This window comes from Peromyscus maniculatus, chromosome 6 (genome assembly GCF_049852395.1).
Source record: "Peromyscus maniculatus bairdii isolate BWxNUB_F1_BW_parent chromosome 6, HU_Pman_BW_mat_3.1, whole genome shotgun sequence".
Lineage (NCBI taxonomy): Eukaryota > Metazoa > Chordata > Mammalia > Rodentia > Cricetidae > Peromyscus > Peromyscus maniculatus.
In genome coordinates this window covers 3,235,459-3,257,878 of record NC_134857.1, presented here as the reverse complement: position 1 = coordinate 3,257,878, position 22,420 = coordinate 3,235,459, and the positions used below count along the sequence as shown (strand labels likewise).

Here is a 22,420-nt window from a genome sequence, read left to right as displayed (position 1 = left end):
TTAATACACATATTAAAATAAAATAAATATAGTTCTAGTTTCTGTCTGCTCTTTCCATGTGTATGTCGTGGGTACTATTTCTATTTTTAGACTGACCAGATATTGTTGCATGCAGAGATCTTAAGGTGTGCAGTTATCCACAGCCAGATGGAGAATAAGTGTTTGCAGGGTCCATAACTACAATTGGTATATCTATAAGGCAATTTCTATATCTAAAGTTAGTCACCTTTCTGGGAGAGTAAGAAGAAAGCTTGTAAAAGCCAGAGAACCCACACCTTTTCTAGGAGGTCCTGTCTTCAGTATATGAGAGGAAGGCTGCACCTGAAATTTCAACAATATAATTGCCCCAATGAGACTTAAAAATTACAGCACCAATTGAACTGCCACTATGGATGGGTAAATCTCACAAAACTCCACACTTAGATGAAGAGCTAAAGACAGTCAATGGCTACTCAGAGGGAGAATCAGTCTCCCCCAGGGATAAGATAATTAATGGTTTGTTTTATCCTGTCCCAATTGTTCATCTTTAAACACACATTTTTAAATGTGTTTTTTTCTCCCTGCCCTTCACACACACACACACACACACACACACACACACACACACACACACACCAACCCTCCCCCCCCCCAAAAAAAAACCCAACCAAACACAAAAACAAGATTAATTTTTAGAGGTCATGAAATTAAAGAGGAGTGAAGAGGATGTGGGAAGGGATGAAGAGGCCAGATGAAGGGATGGGAATTATGTAAATACAATATTCATGTATGAAATTCTCAAATAGATGTAAATTCAAGAAGATTTTATCATATACTTGGATGAGGGTCAAGACTCACTAACTAGTATAAATATTTTTTAAATGTGTGAAAGAATATTTCATATGATATTTACATTTGAGGGTATTAAAGCTTAAGAGAAACAATGAAAACTTTAACAGTTTTGGGTTACATTTTTTTAACTCAATCAATGCCTCCTTAGGTTTCTCAGATGCTTACTCAGGAGTGGGCATGGCACTTCTTCCTGCCTAGAAGAAAACCACAGTTGATAATCTTCCTCAGCATTCTGGAAAACAGAAGAACCAAAAGTCATAATGTACCTTCCCCAGTACACACTTTAAGTACACATTTTCTTTCCTCTTCCACATCTCTAAAACTGGAAAGTCTGAGGCAGGCAAAAGTAATTCTGTTCTGTGTAAGAGGAGGCTGCCGTTAAAATTAACAGTGGTGAGTTCAGTGGTCCCTGTTCTCTGTGAGAATCTTCAGATTCCTGCCTTTTCATTTCTGGTAGAACAGATTTGTCAATGCAAACTGTATTCTTTTTACTACATTTTTGTGACACTGGGAATAAGAAATCACTCCATGCCATTTACAAGCAAGAAATTGTCCCTGTCACCCATGTCCCTAGAGGCCTTGGAGAAAATTGAGCTTTGCTATAATGTGTTCCTGTGCAGACAACTTATTACCCCAGTGCCACGTGCCCACCATGTCTATGATGACTGAGCAAAGCTAAATTTAAAAGCCTTGGAACATCAGCAACCTGAGTAAAGGAGATGAAAACTAGGGAGTCCTTGTGGGGGAACTAGAACATGAAATCAGCATTTCACCTTCATTCTGAGAATCCCTGTCCTCCAAAGAGAAAGGACAAGTTCTAACTTTTGTAATAACCCAGAAGAAAAAACACAAGATACAAAACATATTTACACTGGGATCCATTTAAAACAACCAAATATAAGTTATGTAGTAGCTATTGAATTGTGTCAGAGCCCCACATGAGGTACCAAAGGAAATGCATTAAGTAGAGTTATGGCTTATTAATAATTTGTTTACTTTTGATTCCTGATAAAAATAATTACCTTTATATGCAGAGTGAAGTCCCATTCATGATATTATGATAGTAAATGACTGTACTCCTACACATACATGTATACACACACACTAAAATTAAAATGAATGGCCTATATTTAAGGTCATTTTCAAAATGTGTTTCCCTCTTTACCAGTAATTTCAGGCATCATCTATTAGATCCTTGATACAGGTATTCAGAGGACACAGCTCTAGTGATATAGTCTAGATGAAATTGTATATCAAACCTATCATTCTGTAATTATTAATTTGAAACCTTGTTATTAAGAAATAAATCAGTATCAAAAATGTCTACATGACAAAGAAGATATAGAAAAAGTGGCACCAAAGATATCTAATGTAAAATTGTATTGACAACTTTACACCATGTTCATTGTGTGTATACATATATTTACAAACAATTCATACAATTCATGTATACATGCATTTCATATCTCTCTCTCTCTCTCTCTCTCTCTCTCTCTCTCTCTCTCTCTCTCACACACACACACACACACACACACACAGGGTTTATTGTGCTCTAGCAGTACAAATGCACTTCACATGCTGCTCATTGATTCAACATAAAGGTTGGAGAAGCCATCCTAAAAAGAGAAGAAACTGAAAACATTGGTGCTAAAATCAGGAACAAGACAAGTCCATTAATATCACTTCTCAATGTAATTCTTGCGATTTCAGCTAGAGCAATAAAACAAGGGAAGGAGATGAAACAGAAACAAATGATAAAGGAAGAGGTCAACATATATTTCCATATGAAAAGTTTCTATATATAAAAACATAGCATGCAAAAACAAAACACCTCCTAGAGCAGATAAATATTCAGAAAAAGTAGCAGGATACAAAATTAAAACACAACTATCAGCATTCTTCTTCCATGCAAATGACAAAAAAATAAATCAAGAAGACAATTCTATTCTCAGTAGTCTAATAAAATAAAACAACAACAAAAACCCTTGAAATTGATTTGATCAAAGAAATAACCGGTTTGTGCAATGAAAACATTAACACATTGAAAAAAGTAATTGAAGATACCAGCATATGAAAAGACCTCCCATGCTCATAGATTGGCAAGATTAATGTGAAAATGGCCAACAAAAAATTTAAAAGTAATTAATTATTTTTGAGTTTCATATGGAAATACAAATGACTGAAGATATCCAGAACAAAAGTAAATATTAATCATCATTAAAACAACTACATGCTGGGGGTATTATTACAAAAGATCTCAAGTTATGCTGCAGTGCAATAATAAATACAAAAACTGATCTGGGAGAAAAACAGTCACCCACAGAATAGAATTAATGTCTTCATACAAATCCATATTGCTACAGCCACCTGATTTTTGACAAAGAAGGCAACCATTCACATTGAAGAAGATACAGCATCTTCAATAAATAGTGCAGTACAAACTTAATCACTACATGTAGAAAAATGAAATTTGATCATTGTCTCTTGAACTACACAAAACTCTCTGGTATCCTGGATCTTATATAGGAGGAAATTAGAAATACATGCAAACTCATTAGCACAGGAAAATACTTTCTGAACAGAAAGCCAGTAGTGCAGACATAAAAACCAACAAGTAATAATTGGATTCTCATGAAACTAAGAAGTTTCTGTACAGCAAAAAGATACCATCATTTGACCAAAGATACAGCCTACAGAATGGGAAAATATCTTTTCCAGTTCTTATACAGTGAGTGTCTAGAATACATAAAGAACTTTTTAAAAAAGATCAAAAAAGTAAATGACCTATATAAAAATAATCCTCAAAACATGTTATACAAAAAAAACTACTTTTTAAAATTTTAACATCATTTGCCACCTGAACAATAAAAATTAATTGTATTTTAAGTTTTCATCCTGCCCTAATCAAGATGGATAAGATAAAAACTCAAATGATGACAAATGCTGATGAAAATGTTGGAAAGGTGGAACACTTATTCACTCCTCGTGGGAATGCAAATCTGTACAACCACTATGGAAATTGGTGTGCCAGTTGCTCAAAAAGAAAGAAATAAACCTACCACATGGTTCAACTATACTATTCTTTGATAAACACATGGACTCTCAACCTACTTTACAGATACCCCTGATCATTAATGGTCATCTGTGCTCTCCTCTTCATAGAAAAAACATCTATATGTTCATCAAATGATGAATTGATGAGGAAGGGTGTGTATATATTCTCAGCAGAATATTACACAACCATGGGGAATAAAAATTTGATCTTCACAGATAAATGCAATGAGTAGGAAACAAGCACTTATACATTTTAAACTTTGTTAAGATATGAATGGTCATATAGAGTACTAACTAATTATAGAAAAAAAGGCTTCAATTAGCTGCATATATATGTCTTTGTGTTCGAGTCTCTTATCAGTTTTCTGCAGGAAATCACGGCCAGGCCTAACATCAACTGAAGTCTCCGGAAAGAAGATGGGGCCCCACAACAACAACAACAACAATTCCACGTGGACAATAATAATATCATTGAACTGACAAACATCATCTATAGATCAGCTTTGAACTACAAGGTGCTCAGAGCAATTTTGAGATGACTAGCTGAGATGATCCAGTCTCAAAGACTACTTGAATAAGGACTTGAGATAAACCCTGAACTTTGGCTTTATACATAGACTGGATAATAATGAAGGATATAGTTATCTTTCCTAGAATTTGACAATTAACCTAAAAATTGTTCTTTCAGGATAAAGATAACTTCGCCCATACCCAGCAGGAAGCAATTTTAAGAATATGACACCCACATTGCCAAAGAAGTGGTGTGGGGCGGGTGGTTTTTTGGTTCTTTTAATGGGGTTTGGGTCTGGGATAATTTTCATTATTTAGGGGGGTAGGTTACAAGTTGTCAAGGGTTAGGAAAAAGGCTAAGCAAAGGAGATTAGATTTAAGGTTCTTGTTTTAAAAAAAAGAAAGAAAGAAAGAAAGAAAGAAAGAAAGAAAGAAAGAAAGAAAGAAAGAAAGAAAGAAAGAAAGAAAGAAAAGAAAAGAAAAAGACAATTACTAGTTTTAAATACTTTACATTATTACCAACTATTAGGATATAAAGAAATGAAAGTTAGTAGTTAGACATTACAATAGAAATTGTAGTCATATTAGATATGTTTTAAAAATTGAGCAGATGTATTTTAGACAGGTCATCTTCAAACCCTTCAGAGATCTACAGAATATGGCATTTAAAATGTTTTAATAACTTAGAAATTTTTCTTTTTTGAGACATGTCGGCTCCTGGCAGTACCAATCTACTTCAGAGAAAATATGGGCATTGAAGAAACTGCATATGGAGTTAATTTTCATTGTGGCAAAAGTTAGCCACTGGACAACAAAGTATCCTCGTATCAACAGGACAAAATGGACAGACAGAACACGAAACAAAGGACTACCGATTCCTGCCAAAACAAGTGTGGTTATGGCTTTATCAGACGGCATCTTCTGAGGCCAGGACAATATGGCACCATCCCTGAAGTGGCCTTCACAATCTGGAAAAGGTACAGTGCCCTTTTCTTTGAAGGCAGCTGAACAGGCAATGGGCCAATGGCTTCTGTTGTGCAATGGAACAGCAACTGAAAGCTCACGCCTTTAATAGAGGGATGTGGAGAAGGGGATGCTTAGATGAAGCCATATATACACAGCCAAGAAGAATGGACAGCTGAATTCAAAAACCATCAACAATTTCCAGAATTTAAAATCCTGAATCATGACATGACACTAGTGGAATTCAGGTGTTTCTGGTACATGGACTGCTCTCACCCAATGTGAGGTTGAACTGTTGACCTTGTGTACAACCTACTTCACAAATGAGTCTGTCAGATACGATAAGCCTATAGGCTGAAGATGATGCCCCAACACTGCAGAGAAACCTCAGGTGACTGTCCAGGCAGCTGGCTGTTTCTGTCAACTCACAAAATTTTTGGAAGTTGCTTTTGTGCACTTCCTGTTTTTATTTTTGTTAGCTAATATTATTTCCTTCTTAGGTCTCTGAGGGAGTTGAAGATTAGTTAGTTATAGTTGAAGATTAATTAGGATAGAAAGTGAATTAGATACATTTTGAACTTACTAAAATAGGATAGATAAGGGAATTATTTTCTCTGATTTGTCAAATACAAATGGACTAGACATCGTTTAGGTATTTGTTACTTGTATATATTGTACATAGTTATTGTACTTTTGTATATAGTTTTTCTTTTGTTAGTTATAATCTTTTGCCTTTTTTCTTTTTATTAAAATAGAAAAGGGGAAATATGGTGATATTTTATTTGTACTGAAATGTGATTTTAATTTTATGTTAATAAATAAAGTTGCCCTGGGGTCAGAGCTATTAGAGCCATAGCAAGAGCGTGGTGGTTAGAAGAGCTAGGTAGATTTCTGTGTGTTCAGGGATACAGCCAGTATTGGAGACATACGCCTTTAAGACCTGGAGGGCGGTACTTACAGGCAGTGATGAGGCAGTCATGTGGTTGGGTTTACAACCAATGAGAAGGCAGAACAGAAAGAATATTTAAACATGGACAAACAGGAAGTAGCTCTCTCTCGGGGAAGCTAGGAGCACTGCAGGAGGTAAGATTTTATCTCTGAGCTCTGACCTCTCGGCTTTCTCTTTTACATTGGCTCTGTGTTTCTTATTTTAATAATACGATTGGTTACATCTACAGAAGGGTGTGTATATATTCTCAGCAGAATATTACACAACCATGGGGAATAAAAATTTGATCTTCACAGATAAATGCAATGAGTAGGAAACAAGCACTTTAAGGTAACCCAGACTCAGACAGACAAAACCCACACATTTTCTCTTCTCTGTGAATGTTAAGACTCTTTACACCAGGTAGTGGTGGCACATACCTTTAATTTCAGCACTTGGGAGGCAGAGGCAGGCATATCTATGTGAGTTTAAGGTTAGCCAGGTCTACAGATCTAGTCCCAGGACAGTCAGGGCTACACAAAGACATTCTTTCTCAAAAACCAAAATAATAAACAAAGACTCTTCAGATATGTGTGTTTAATTAGAATGACCACTAGAGATCAATAAATTACTAATTGGTAATATGGAGGCATGGTCTAGGGAAGAGATATAGAATATGCTAGTACATTGGGTTATGGGGGAACAATGTATGCAGCAGGAAGGGTTAAGTGGGTGGGAAGCTGAAGGTAAGGCAGACAAGGAAGTATGGGAAAGGACAAATAACACTAAAGTCTATCCAAAAAAGTCACGAAAAGCCACTTGTGCAGAACATTCATGCATACTAGGTCTTGAATGATTGTTTAAAAGGACATAATTGAGTCCTATAGTAGTTGGATTGCAGAAGCCCCTCTCCATCCCTTTCATTTCAGTCTGGATAGACTACACTTAGTCCTGCTGGAGCCTGCATTCAGGAGCTGTTCCCTCCACATAACCTCCATGCCCTGAGGATTTCACCTTTGGTACTGGTATAAAAGTAGACATGTTGACTGATGGACTTAGAGTTAATATCCAGGCATAAGTCAACACACCTACATTCTCATGATTTTTCCAAAAAAAAAAAAAAAAGCCAAAAACACACAATGAAAAAAAAAAAAAAGAGATAACCTTCAGCAAATGGTACTAGGCCAACCAAACAGAATCATATACATCATCCTGCCAAAAACTAAACTCCAAAATGAGAGCACATTCCCTGGGTCTGATAGAAGAAATGTGAATATTACACTGAATTATAGGACAAAAGTAATTCTCAGTAGCATCCAGCTATGAACTCTGCAATCTAAAACTGTGACTTTCCTGGAAGTTATACTGGTGAAATAGGGTATATATGATGGAGTTTTTGATTGATTTTAATGCTTACTCCAGGAAATGGTACCCATAAATGACACTGATAAAGTAACCAGGATCTGAGAGTAGATAAATCATAGGCCTTTAGGAAAACTGACTACTAGTATTCTGTTACAAGAACATAAAATGACTCCTAATGACATATTGCTATACCTTACATAAACACATCAGTCAACCTTCATCAGAAATGCTTCTTCTTTCAGTTTATTGTAAGAAGAAAGAGATACCCAACTGGAAAATGTGCAGAAAGTGAGACACTTTGGAGCACTTAGTTCTAAATGGATGTCTTCATCAAACCCCTCCCCACTTCATGGCTCAGGGATTTATAGAGATTAGGAGTCAGAAAGAGGTGACAGATGATTCAGAAACAGTGTCTTCCATACATAACAGGGATGATGAACACACAGATAGTGACAGCAGGTTGAAGCAAGATGGTGTTTCAGCACTGAGAATGGGAAATAGACGGAAACTTCCATCCATTACCACAAAGCTGTCTACTATTACACCAGTTGCCAAAGGGAAGAACAGTTTCCTCCAATGGAATGTTACCAGGTGTATCAACCACACGCCAGGGCAGGCCCCATTCCAGGGAGTAATTGGCCACCACAGAACAAAATCAACAGAAATGTTGTGGACTTCTTGTTTTATTTTACTTTGTTTTGGCATTTTGCCTTAATGGCCTTTTTTTAAAAATTTTTGTTCATGTAGTGAAGTGTGTATCTGTTTCAAGTGGAGAGATTGTTGCTTGGTTTTTTATTTGTTTGTTTATTTATTTGTAAGAGAGAAGGGGAGAGAAAAAATCTAAAGCTGGGTATGTAGGGAGAATCTGGAAGAAACAGGGGGGGGGGAAACATGATCAAATGTTATGAAAAATGATATGATGTTGCATTGATAGAGAAGGGGATGGATCTGGGAAGAGTTGGGGAGGTAAATTTTCAATCATATGCTAAAATACTTGAAATTCTCAAAGATATAAAGACAAAAAAGGCCAACAGACTAGGATATTGCTTAGCAGAAAATGTCATTCTTTCATAACGAATGAAAGAAGTAAAATATGGACAGTTACAAGATATCTTTAAAGCAAAGTACACCACTCTTTTTTTGTGCTGAGCAACTGTAATATAAAAAGTAAGAGCATTAAAGTAAACAAAATATTAATTGTTAGATTTTAAGAGTAATTATCATGATGAAAATATTAGTGTCTAGTAGTAACAAAAAGATATAAAAGATATGGGTAAAGATATAAAAAAAATCTCCTCATATTAAGGCTTCTGTCAGAACCTCTCCTTTACTGATGGCCTTACAGTGGTGGCAAGAAACAGTATGATCCAAGCTGTCTAATTTCAAGCATGTAAAGGCAACATCTTTAAGCTTCAGTTTCCCCATAGTTAAAGGGGTAACTGTTTCAAACCAGTCTCACTGGTTAAGTATATTTTCAAATACAAAAATACATTATTTGCATTAAATTAAATCATACTTCAAGAATTTAAAATATGGATGGAACACTTGACTGAGAAATAATATATTTTAGAGAAATACCAGATACATTATTTTACTGCTTTGGTGTATTGCAGAAAAAAACTATTTTGTTAAATAGTTTATGGAATATTCATTCTTTACATATTAATTCTCTATTAAGATCAATTTACATGCTCTATTCCTGACCACCTATAGACAACTTCATTATGAAGTTTATACTGATAGTAAAAGTGTTTTGAGGATAAACTTGTCCCTATCTTTCTTAAAAGTGAGTTAAGCCGGGCGGTGGTGGCGCACGCCTTTAACCCCAGCACTCGGGAGGCAGAGGCAGGCGGATCTTTGTGAGTTCGAGGCCAGCCTGGGCTACCAAGTGAGTTCCAGGAAAGGCGCAAAGCTACACAGAGAAACCCTGTCTCGAAAAAACAAAACAAAAAAAAAAAGTGAGTTAAATTACATATAGCCTATAATTAATTGATCAAGAGTGACAATATTTGTTCATTCACAAGAGTGGCCACTAACATGATTATGCCAAGAACATTTTCCTTATCGTAAATGATACCTAAACCAGATCACAACTCTCATACTTTTTCTCCTACAGTCTACTCCAGATTTCTTTTAGACATTCAATAGCTGAATACTTAGTTTCTTTCCTCTTTTTGGAAGTTGTGAACCATGTTGTGAGTTAATTTTATTCACAGGATTTTGTGTGGTTGTGGAATATCATTTTCATGGGTCTACAGACTAGAGCTGTTAAATCAAATGGAAATTCTGTTTAACTTTCTATGGAACCACCAGGTTTCTTTTTTCCCAAAGTCTATCCAAATTTTTGTTTGTATTACTTGCTGTGGATATCGCTCTATATAAATAAAACACTGATGGCCAGTGACCAGGCAGGAAGTATAGACGGGACAAAGAGAGAGGAGAATTGGGGAAACAGGAAGAATGAGGGAGAGACACTGCAGCCACTGCCAGGACAAGCAGCATGAAAAGACGCCTGTAAGCCACCAGCCATGTGGCAAGGTAGAGATTAATAGAAATGGGTTAATTTAAGATATAAGAACAGTTAGCAAGAAGCCTGCCACGGCCATATAATTTATAAGTAATATAAGCATCTGAGTGATTATTTTATACAGGGATTGTGGGACTGCGGGGCTTGGTGGAACCTGGAGAGACGCTCTCCAGCAACAATTACTAGCTGTCCCCCCACTTCACATCAGAGTTTTAGTGTAGATCTTTTTCATCTGATGTGTAGCCCATACCTACAACTCTCGAAATGCACACGCGCATGGATACTACTTGTAATTACACCAAGTTATGTAAATAAAATAATATCAAATATGAAATAAACTAGGTGATAGGCATGATTACAAATATCTAGTATTCAGCCATTTGTCTACACAACACAATCTAGCTTATAGAAAGATAATGTCCACAATTTGAGAAAATACCATTCAGTTCTACATAATAGCCACAGATTCCCTTGTTCTCTCCCTTCCTGCCCCCTCCCCTTTTCCCCAGCCCACCCACCCCCATTCCCAACTCCTCCAGGGCAAAGCCTCCCTCGAGGACTGAGATCAACCTGGTAGACTCAGTCCAGGCAGGTCCAGTCCCCTCCTCCCAGACTGAGCCAAGCGTCTCTGCATAAGCCCCAGGTTTCAAACGGCTAACTCATGCAATGAGCACAGGACCTGGTACCACTGCCTAGATGCCTCCCATACAGATCAAGCCAATCAACTGTCTCACCCATTCAGAGGGCCTGATCCAGTTGGGGGCCCCTCAGCCTTTGGTTCATAGTTCATGTGTTTCCATTCATTTGGCTATTTGTCCCTGTGGTTTATCCAACTTTGGTTTCAACAATTCTAAAATTCTTGGGACTCTCTCTCAAATATCCAAATATGTTCGATGTAAACTGCTCATATTAGTAGGCAAAATGGAAAAAGAATCAGGACTAGAAAATACTGGATGATTCTGGTAGGGAAAAGAGATACACAGAGAATGGTACAGACATGAATGTCTTGCTAAAAAGCTCTGTAAATAGTTTCTTCAAGCCAGCAACTGAAGCAGCACTTCATAAGGTTCTGAAACACAGAGGTATGCATGCTAACTGACTGAACTCTGATGAGGGCTGAGGTCTGAGCAGAGGAGTCAGGGTGAGTAAAGGGGGGCATGGAGTGCACAGGATGAAATGCTCTTGTGGAAACTAGTGCACGTGCTGCTGTGTGGTTGTTCAGAGCAGCAGGTTAGGCCACAAGATACCTTTGAGTACAACAGGTTTTCTAGAGAGCTTCCCAGTACACAGAGATAATCCATATTTTCATGCTGACCTGAGAATGTGATCCTGAAAAATCACATATGCCCCACAAGTCTTCTAATTCTGATAGTGTAATGACACCAGTCTTCCAAGTTGTCTATAGATACTAAGACTGAAAACCTGCTACACGGACACTCAAGAATAACATATTTTAATGTGTAATTATCTTTTTATAATAACAAAACAATGTTGATCTGGGAGTATAAATGAAACTTTTAAAAACTATAACTTGCCTACTCTATAATATAAAAAATCAGGTAGTTTCAATATACAGATAACATCAGATTGTTGTTAGAATAAGAAGGTGCCAAGGAGGACAAATTCCCGTTCATTTGATTTCTTTCCACAGTACATTAAGACTCTTCTCACCTCTGACACAAGGAGGTTGAGATCCTGACTGACAAATCTAGAATACATATGTATCTTAGGATGGACTCCAGTACTATCAACTATTGATGTTTTAGGGTAGATACTAGGCAAGCAAGTGGCAAAACATCAGGTTAGCGAGAGACCCGGCAGTGTATTTGTAACCAGATATAACTGATTTCTACCCTTAAAAGGTTCTAGTAAAAAGAATTTCTGTCTACATTTTCCATTAGTGCTGGACAATATGAAGTTGACTGTGTACTTCCACAGCCAACTCATGTCAGCACAAGACTAAGCTATGGGTCTTACAGAAAGGAAGCCAAAAAATTCTTCATGGGCCATCCCAGGAGAATGGATTTCCTGGCCCAACTGGGGCCTATAAAGTTGGTGACCAGACACTCACCGTCCACATAGCAATCAGAGGATGATGTATTTTATCTTAAAGGTTATCCTATACCTAAAATGAGAGTTACAGATCTATTCGTTTGCTTTTTAATCAACAAAGCAGAGGGGCTAATAGAAAAACCTAATTTTTCCTGCCCCAGAGAAAGCAGGACTCACCCATCTCTATCTCCACTGATGCAGCTTAGCTAATGAACAAATGCACCTTAACAAAGCATAGGCAGAAGGAAGCTTACCTAGGGGCAGTCCTGAATATACCTTTTCCATATTTGCAAACATCTCTGGTCTGTATATTCAGAATGTTGAATGCTAAGTACAGATTATACTGTGTATTTGATACAGTGCTTTGAAATTTTACTCTTCAAAAAATTACTCTTATAAAGATAGGAAAACCTCATTTTTTTAAAAAAAAAACTTTTTTCAATAAAATATGTTCTTAAAAAACTGCCGTACGTAAATTGTGTAAAAACCAAGGGCTTATATTCTATACTTAAGTACTTAATGGGCACTTGCCACTTATGAAGAACCTTTGAAAATATTTAGTCTTCAATTAACATTACCTGGTCTCTGTTTACCCCACTTTATAGATCAGGCAGTGTCATAATGGCTAATATCCCAAAATAGCAAAGAGAGGGTTGGCACTGGGCAGTCTAATAGCCAAGCACAGATCAGAACTGTGGGGCCTCTCTGGCTCATCATCTGTGTCCTAAAGCTTCTGTTTGGGAGCACCACTCAGGAAAGTAACTCTCATTTATGTAGCCTTGTCTCCCTTTTCTTCCTGGGACCACCAGCATTTCAAATGACATTGCATGCTTACATTAGAAGTGAGGTGATAAATTATATAAATGTGTTGCCGATAAAGCTACAGCTACCTTGGAAATACATAAAATGTACAATAATATGGCTTTATACTCAAACATTTTCTCATAGGATGCCTAATGTGTTTCTTTCTCTTAATAACCAGATCTACCTGGCTATGACAATAACTATCTAAAGTGGTGGGATTAATGACATGAGCCACCAATTATAGATGACTTGGTAAATTCTTGATTGGTTTTCTACAGGGGCAAAACACAGAATAAGACCTCAACAAATTGTTGAATGAATAAAGAATAAAAATATATGTTAGTACAGAAGGGTAAAAATCCATTTGATTTGTTCTACCTTAAGAACTAGAGATAATACAATCTTTGATAATCAGTGTAATATGAAGTAAATACATTCTGACTATTAGTTACAACCAAGGAGTCTCTGTACAAATGGGGATGGTACTTCTTACTGCTACAGCCTCTCCTAATTCCACTGGTCCATGGGACATCACCTATTGAATATTTATCTCCCAGCGATGACTTTCTCATTGACACTTTCCACTGCAGTAGAGAGGCTTTTCTTAGTACAGGCCAAACACTAAGAGAACAGATAGTCAATAGTCAACAAAATACAAAAGTTGAGGAGTTACATGAAATTAACCATTTCTTGTAGCAGGGCTCCACTGAATAACAGTTTTAAAAGATACTTTATGGATAAGGACATTTAGGAAGTTGTACTAAGAACTGACTCAAGAATCAGAATTTGAAGAATAATATAGCGTGGAGGAAAAAGAATCAGCAAACATATTGAGAGAAGAGAAATGTCCATATTACAAGTAGTGTACAATAGCTGTGTCAAAAACTACAGCAAGGCCAAGTTACAGCATTTCTGTAACTCTTCAGAAATGGCCAATGGAGTAGCAACATATAAGTCATTGAGAATACTAAGCCAAAGAGAAACAATATCTGAAGAATGATAGGAATACTAGTGTAAAAGACCATAAAATGCAATATTTTCATCAAAGATTCCAAATCCCTGATTCCTCCAAATGATATATGTCAGGTGGGACAGATACCATGCAGATGTCACTGACATCATGATCCTGAAGCCCATCAGCTCCATTCTCATCCCCTAAGATACTATAAGCTATATTGACCTACCCAGCTAGAAGTCAGTCAACTGCCACTCTAGGGAGAGTCAGATTTGAAGAACAATAGGGATTCAACCAGCATTTGTTGTCTAAAGTGGAATGGAATGCATTGGAAGAAATACAGCTTTCTCTGAGGAAACCATGGTTCTCAGGTGACCATCCTCTGCAATAATCAAATTCAAACTCTGAATGAGCCAAGAACCAGACCCTTCTGAGTCTCCAAGGAAGAATGCAGGCCTATTACATTCTTTTTTTTTTAAGAGCTGAGGACTGAACCCAGGGCCTTGCACTTTCTAGGCAAGCGTTCTACCACTGAGCTAAATCCCCAACCAATTTTTTTTTAATTTTATAAATAATTTAATTTTACACATCAGCCACAGATTCCCCTGTCCTTCCTCACCCCCTCCCCACAATCCAACCCCCATTCCTACCTCCTCCAGGGCAAGTACTCCCCTGGGGATTCAGCTCAGCCTGGTAGATTCAGTACAGGCAGGTCCAGTCCCCTCCTCCCTTCACCTGGGCTGAGCAGAGTGTCTCTGCATAGGGCCCAGGCTCCAAACAACCAGCTCATGCACTAAGGATGGGTCCCGGTCCCACTGCCTGGGGGCCTCCCAAACAGTTCAAGCTAATCGACTGTCTCACTTATCTAGAGGGTCTGATCCAATTGGGAGCTCCTCAGCTATTGGTTCATAGTTCATGTGTTTCTATTAGTTTGGCTATTTGTCCCTGTGCTTTTTCCAATCATGGTCTCAACATCTCTCTCTCACACAACCCCTTCTTTCTCTCACCAATTGGACTCCCAGAGCTCCATCTGGGGCCTGGCTGTGGACCTCTGCATCTGCTTCCATCAGTCATTGGATGAGAGTTCTATCATGACAGTTAGGGTGTCCAGCCATCCAATCACCAGAGTAGGTCAGTTTGGGCTTTCTCTTGACCATTGCCAGTTGTCTATTGCACAGGTATCTTTGTGGATTTCTGGGGACCTCTCTAGCACTTTGCTTCTTCCTATTCCCATGGGGTCTTCATTTATCATGGTATCTCTTTCCTTGTTTTCCCTCTCTGTTCTTGATCCAGCTGGGATCTCCCACTCCCCTAGGCTCTCTTTCCCTCAACCCTTGCCCTTCATTACCCCTGCTCACGACCAGTTTGCTCATGTAGATCTCATCCATTTCTCTGTCAATGGACGATCCCTGTGTCTTTCTTAGGGTCCTCTTTACTAGGTAGCCTCCCTGGAGTTGTGAATAGCAGTCTAGTCATCCTTTGCTTTATATCTAGTATCCACCAATGAGTGAGTACATACCATGTTTGTCTTTCCGAGTCTTAGTTACCTCACTCAGGATGATTTTTTTCTAGATCCATCCATTTGCCTGTAAACCTCATGATGTCATTGTTTTTCTTTTTTCTTTTTTGGTGATGCATGCCTTTTTTATTTACTTATTTTTTGAATGCTGAATGCCGTTTATTGAAGGAGGGAGGAGGTCTTAAATACAGGCTTACAGCACAATGGGAGAACCCCAGAGGGCAGAAGTTCACTACCCATGTTTTACAATCTTGCATCTAAGCTGTTAACGCCCAATATGCAGGATACACAGACAAGGAACTTTCCTTAAGCATTCAGGAGGGTGGAACCCAGCAGTGAATTAGCATAGGGAGGACATCAAGGTCAAGATCAGCAAACAAGGCAACAGTTACCCAAAACAGGGGCCATGGCCCTACAGGTCCCCCCTTTTACTAAAAAAAATGAGCTTATGACTTAGGTTGTGTGGGATGTCAGCAGATCACCTTACCAATCATAGAGACACCTGCTCAGGCCACACAGGTGCTCTGTCTTAGGTTGGTGAGCACCCCCCAGGCATTTCCCATCTCGGAATACTCATTATCATACAGGCTCAATTGTGTATGAGCTGCAGAGTTAACTGCTGCCAAAGATCTCAAAGTGGTGCTGGGCTGGCAATCTGTGTGTTCCACACAGAAAAGACCAACAGAAGTCCTAACCCACCCATAGCCAGGAGGCTAAAGGCAACTGAGCCATTCTCTTCCTTAACCAACCTTACTGAAAATTGGGGTCCTTGTAAGATGGTATCCCAAAAGCAAATGGAACTTCAGTTTATAAATTTATAGCTTTCAAAGCCAATTGAAATGTATATAACTATTGAATTAAATTTATCATGCCCAATAGAATGAAAGATTAACTAACTGTAGTAGCTACTTTTGCTCCCAGGGTCTCCACTGTGCTAGCTGTAGTAACCAATTATGAAATGGCAATCCCAGAAACAGTAGCAGTGGTGGCTGCCACTGCTATAACAGCAACAATAATGATTTCCACAGTGGTTGTACAAGTTTGCATTCCCACCAACAGTGGAGGAGTGTTCCCTTTGCTCCATATCCTCTCCAACATTGACTGTCATTAGTTTTTTTGATCAAAGCCATTCTGACAGGCGTAAGGTGGTATATCAGAGTCATTTTGATTTGCATTTCTCTGATGATTAAGGATGCTGAGCATTTCTGCAAATGTCTTTCAGCCATTTGTGATTCTTCTGCTGAGAATTCTCTGTTAAGCTCTGTAGCCCATTTTTTAATTGGATTGTTCAGTATTTTGATGTCTAGTTTCTTGAGTTCTTTATATACTGTCGAGATCAATTCTCTGTCAGATGTGGGGTTGGTGAAGATCTTTTCCCATTCTGTAGGCTGTCTTTTTGTCTTATTGACCATGTCTTTTGCCCTACAAAAGCTTCTCAGTTTCAAGTGGTCCCATTTACTAATTGTTGTGGTCAGTGTCTATGCTGTTGGTGTTATATTTAGGAAGTGATATCCGGTGTCAATGCGTTCAAGAGTACTTCCTACTTTCTCTTCTATTAAGTTTAGTGTAACTGGATTCATGTTGAGGTCTTTGAACCACGTGGACTTGAGTTTTGTGCATGGTGACAGATATGGATCTATTTGTAATCTTTTATATATTGACATCCAGCTATGCCAGCAGCATTGTTGAAGATACTTTCTTTTTTCCATTGTATAGTTTTGGCTTCTTTGTCAAAAATCATGTGTTCATATGTGTGTGGATTAATGTCAGGGTCTTCAATTTGATTCCATTGGTCCATATGTCCATATGTTTTTATAACAGTGCCAAGCTGTTTTTATTACTATAGCTCTATAGTAGAGCTTGACGTCAGGGATGGTGATGCCTCCAGAGGTTGCTTTATCATACAGGATTCTTTTAGCTATCCTGAGTCTTTTGTTTTTCCATATAAAGTTGAGTATTTTTCTTTCCAAGTCTGTGAAGAATTGTGTTGGTATTTTGATGGGGATTGCATTGAATCTGTAGATTGCTTTTGGTAAGATTGCCATTTTTACTATGTTAATCCTACCTATCCATAAGCATGAGAAATCCTTCCATTTTCTGATATCTTCTTCAATTTCTTTAGAAATTTAAAGTTCTTATCAAAAAGGTCCTTCACTTGTTAGTTAGTGTTATCCCAAGGTATTTTATATCATTTGTGGCTATTGTATTTCTCTGTTAAGTTTCAATTTGGCAGATCCGTCCAGTGGTGAGAGTGGGGTGTTGAAGTCTCCCACTATTAATGTGTGGGATTTTATATGTGATTTAAGCTTTAGTAATATTTCTTTTACATATGTGGGTGCCCTTGTGTTTGGGGTGTAAATGTTCAGTATTGAAACTTCATCTTGGTGGCTCTTTCCTGTGATTAGTATGTAATGCCTTTCTTGATCTCTTTTGATTGATTTTAGTTTGAAGTCTATTTTGCTGGATATTAGGATGGCTACACCTGCTTGCTTCTTAAGACCATTTGATTAGAAAGACTTTTCCCAGCCTTTTATTCTTAGGTAGTATCTATCTTTGAATTTGAGGTGTGTTTCTTGTATGCAGCAGAAAGATGGGTCCTGCTTTCATATCCATTCTGTTAGTCTGTGTCTTTTTATAGGTGAATTAAGTCCATTGATATTAAGGGATATTAATGACCAGTGATTGTTCATTCCTGTTATCTTTTCGTGGTAGTGTGTAGTGGGTAGCCATCCCAGCTTGGTTCTGGAAGTTCCAACCCCCATTGAGACTCTGGCAACTGTCACGCCTACGAGGCGGGGCGAGGGGAGGCGCCTGGGGACCGGAGAGTTGGATGGGCCAGCGCTCGCTCTGGGCGCTCTCTCGGTGCCGGAACGCTGACTGGTGCAGATTGACTGTGCAGAGCTCCGGAGAACACCGCTAGACTGCATTACACCTTCCCCAGACCCTGCGACCTACCCAATACTTAATTTGTGAGTTACGCCATTTAATAAATATCCTTTTAACTACGTGGAGTGGCCAAAATAATTTCTCCAATAGTAGTGTGTGTGTACTTCTCTTCTTTGGGGTTTACTGCTGTGGTGTTATCTATTGCCTGTGTTTTTTAGGGTATATCTGACTTCCTTAGGTGTAATTTTCCTTCTAGTGCTTTCTGTAGGGCTGAGTTTGTGGATAAGTATTGTTTAAATCTTGTTTGATCTTGGAATGTCTTGTTCACTGCGTCTATGATGATTAAAAGTTTTGCTGGGTATATTAGTTTAGGCTGGCATCCATGGTCTCTTAGCATCTGCATTACATCTGTCTGGGTCCTTCTGGCTTTCAAAGTCTCCATTGAGAAACCGGGTGTTATTCTGATGGGTTTGCCTTTATAAGTCACTTGGCCTTTTTCCTTTGCTGCTCTTAATATTCTTTCTTTATTCTTTATGTTTAGTTGTTTAATTATTATGTGGTGAGGGGACTTTTTGGGGGGTCTAGTCTGTTTGGTGTTCTATAGGCTTCTTGTATCTTCAAAGGCATTTCCTTCTTTAAGTTGGGAAAGTTTTCTTCTATGATGTTGTTGAATATATTTTCTGTGCCTTTGAGTTGGTATTCTTCTCCTTCCTCTATCCCTATTATTCTTAGGTTTGGTCTTCTCATGGTGTCCCAGATTTCTTGTACATTTTGTGTTATAATTTTTTTTGGAATTGGTATTTTCTTTGACTGACGAATCCATTTCCTCTATTGTATCCTCTACACCAGAGATCCTCTCTTCTATTTCTTGTATTCGGTTGATTATGTTTGCATCCATGTTTCCTGTTTGTTTACTCAGATTTTCTATTTCCAGCATTCCCTCTAAGTCTTCTTCATTGTTTCCATTTCCCTTTTTCATGTCTTGAACTGTTTCCCTCACCTGTTTCATTGCATTTTCATGGTTTTCTTTAAGGTATTTATTGTTTTTTCCACTTTTTTATTTGTCTTTTCCTTTAGTTCTTTATAGATTTCTTCCCATTTTTTTTGTTTGACTTTTTCTCATTTTCTTTATTGATTTCATCCACTTTTGTGTTTATCTTTTCCTCAATTTCATTTTATTTTTTCTTGAAAGGCCTCTAGTATCTTTGTGATGCTATTCTTAAGGATGCTTTCTTCTGCGTCTTCCACCTTGTGATGTTCAGGTCCTGCTGTTGGAGGACTAGGTTCTGGTGATGCTGTATTGCTGTTTATGTTGTTGTATGTACTTCTGCTTTGATGTCTGCCCATCTCCTCGTCTAATAGGTATAAGAGGTGCCTGTTTCTGAGCGAGTTGCTGTTGTTCCACTCTGTTTGTTGTGTCTGTGTCTGAGGGGGCCCTTCTGGGTCTAATCTTAGCTCTTGGTTTGATTGGAGCAGGCAGCATCCGTGTCTCAGAGAGCTGCTCTTGGGTCAACCCAAGCTAGTTGATTATGTGACTCACAGATTTGTTCTTGGTCTTATCAGGGCTCTTGGTCCAGTCAGCTGACAGATTCAGCATTTCAGGAAGCCTCTCTTGGTCCAATGAGAGGTGGTAGATTTTACTTCTCAGAAAGCCACTCTTGGTCTAATCAGGGCTGGCAGATTCCCTGTCTCCTGAGTTTACTCTTGTTCCAATTACAGCTCTTTGTCCAATGAGAGCACTCTCTTTCTCTGGGCCAGATGGAAGCTCTGGGCTGGATAGGAGCTGGGGGCTAGTCTTCAAGTCGCAGGAAGTGGCAGATGGGTATGGAGGCATGGTATATAGATTGCAGGATCAACTGGTGGGTCTTGGAGAAGGGGAACCTTTCTATGGGAGCCCTGCCTGCTGGCCGGCAACTGGGGCCAAGTTGGACAGGTCTTCCCTGGAAGGGCTGGGGCCCAGGGATGGGACCTAGGGGCAGGCCTCCCTAGGTATGGACCCAGTTACTCACCTCTGAGCCAGATGGGAGCTCTGCAGCCCTATCATATTCTTGATCAACCTGTTCCACCCTGAGTATAGGAACTCTGAAGTCCACCTGCCCTTACTGCCTACGGAATTGAAGCTTATCAGTGTGGTTTTCAGTGATTAAGATTTTAACAGTTGCTACACATGTATTTTATAGCACTTGGAGGGGGAGCTATTGCTGCTGCATCAAATGCCAAAAATGTGGAACAAGCAGAAAACAGATTTTTGAAAAAGTTGAAGACTTTTAAAGAACAAAGTTTGTCTTAATTTGAGCAAATTGGTACCCACATGCAGAATTTTGTAGAATAAAGCTCAGCCATTGAGCACTGTGAAGAGATTATTGGATCATTAAATTGAAGCATTATTTCCTTAGAGTGTGTAAGAATCATCATAAGTTCATATGGGCGGCAGTAATAATTGTAAAGATACTGTGTATAATCAATCTTAGGAACACATAATTAAGGCTCGTGGAAGAGATTCTACATATTTTGTATCTTTGGTAACTGATATATCCATATTAGAATTGTGCCTCTGACTATGCAGAACACATAGTTTTAAAATTATGAAATTACATATTTAGTGAAAACAATAGTATTCTGTACATAACATTCTTATATTAAAAGTCATTGTAAGTAGTTCTAAGAGGCAAGTTCATACCACTAATTGTCTACACAAAAACATGGAGATATCTAATAATACTAACTTAATAACTCTACTAAAAGCTTAGAACAAAAGGAAAAAATCACATGCAAAGAGGGGATGTACAAATATAAACTCAAGGCAGAAATCAAGAAAATAGAAAAACAGCATTAAAGAATAAATTAAATGAAGAGTTAATTCTTTGAGAAAATCAAATAAGATTACCCAACTCCTGTAGGTGTAAAGTTTCTGTCCCACCAGCAACTCACAAATTATTGACATGGAGACTTATATTAATTATAAATGCTCAGCCAGTAGCTCATGCTTATTACTAATGAACTCTTACACATAATGAACCCATAATTCTTATCTATATTTAGCCATGTGGCTTGGTACCTTTCTTCAGTACAGCATTCTCATTTTGCTTCTTCTGCATCTGGCTGGTGACTCCTGACTCTGCCATTTCTCTTCCCAGCATTCTTAGTTTTGTTGCCCCACCTATACTTCCTGCCTGGCTACTGGCCAATCAGTGTTTTATTAAACCAATTTGAGTGACAAATCTTTACAGTGTACAAGAGGATTATTCCACGGCAAACCCCTATCCAAATTAACTAAGGCAGAGAGAGAACATCAAAATTAAGAAAAATAAATATGAAAAGGGGGATATGACAGTAGACACTGAGGAAATCCAAAGCATCATAAGGACATACCTTAAAAACCTGTACTCCATCAAATTGGAAAATCTGGAAGAAATGGATAATTTTCTCTACATATACATACAACTTGACAAAGTTAAATCAAGACCAGATAAGTAATTTAAACAGATTATTGCTCATAGTGAATTAGAAGAAGTCTTTAAAAGTCTCCCAACCAAAATAACCCAGGTCCAGATGGTTTTAGCACAGAATTCTACCAGAACCTTTTTAGAGTTAAGAACAATAATCCCCAAATTATTCCACAAAATATAAACTGAAGGAACATTGCTCAATTTATTTTATGAACTTATACTTACCCTGATACCCAAGCAACATAAAGACCCAACAAAGAAAGAGAATTACAAAACAATTTCCCTTATGAACATACTTGCAAATATACTCAATATTTTTTTCAATATTTGCAAACTGAATCTAGAACACATAAAAAAGATCATCCCCCCAATATCAAGTAGGGTTTATCCTAAAGATGCAGAAATGTTTCTACATATGTACACTGATAAATATAATCCTCTATATAAACAAACCAAAAGACAAAAGCCACATGATACAGTTAGTATCCAATTATGACTTGGTACCTACTATTTTTGTTTTTCTGAGTTTGTGTTACCTCACTCAGGATCATTTTTTTTCTTCTTCCATCCATTTGCC

General features: G+C 38.0%; 1 long non-coding RNA gene across 1 annotated transcript in view; it reads right to left on the bottom strand.

Moving 5' to 3' along the window:
- Positions 1-930: 930 nt before the first annotated feature.
- Positions 931-22,420, bottom strand: part of LOC121830122 (uncharacterized) — a 30,023-nt gene continuing 8,533 nt past the window's right edge. Inside the window, exon 2 of the long non-coding RNA XR_006073073.2 lies at positions 931-1,063. This is a non-coding gene — a long non-coding RNA (uncharacterized LOC121830122). The remainder of the gene's footprint in view (positions 1,064-22,420) is intronic.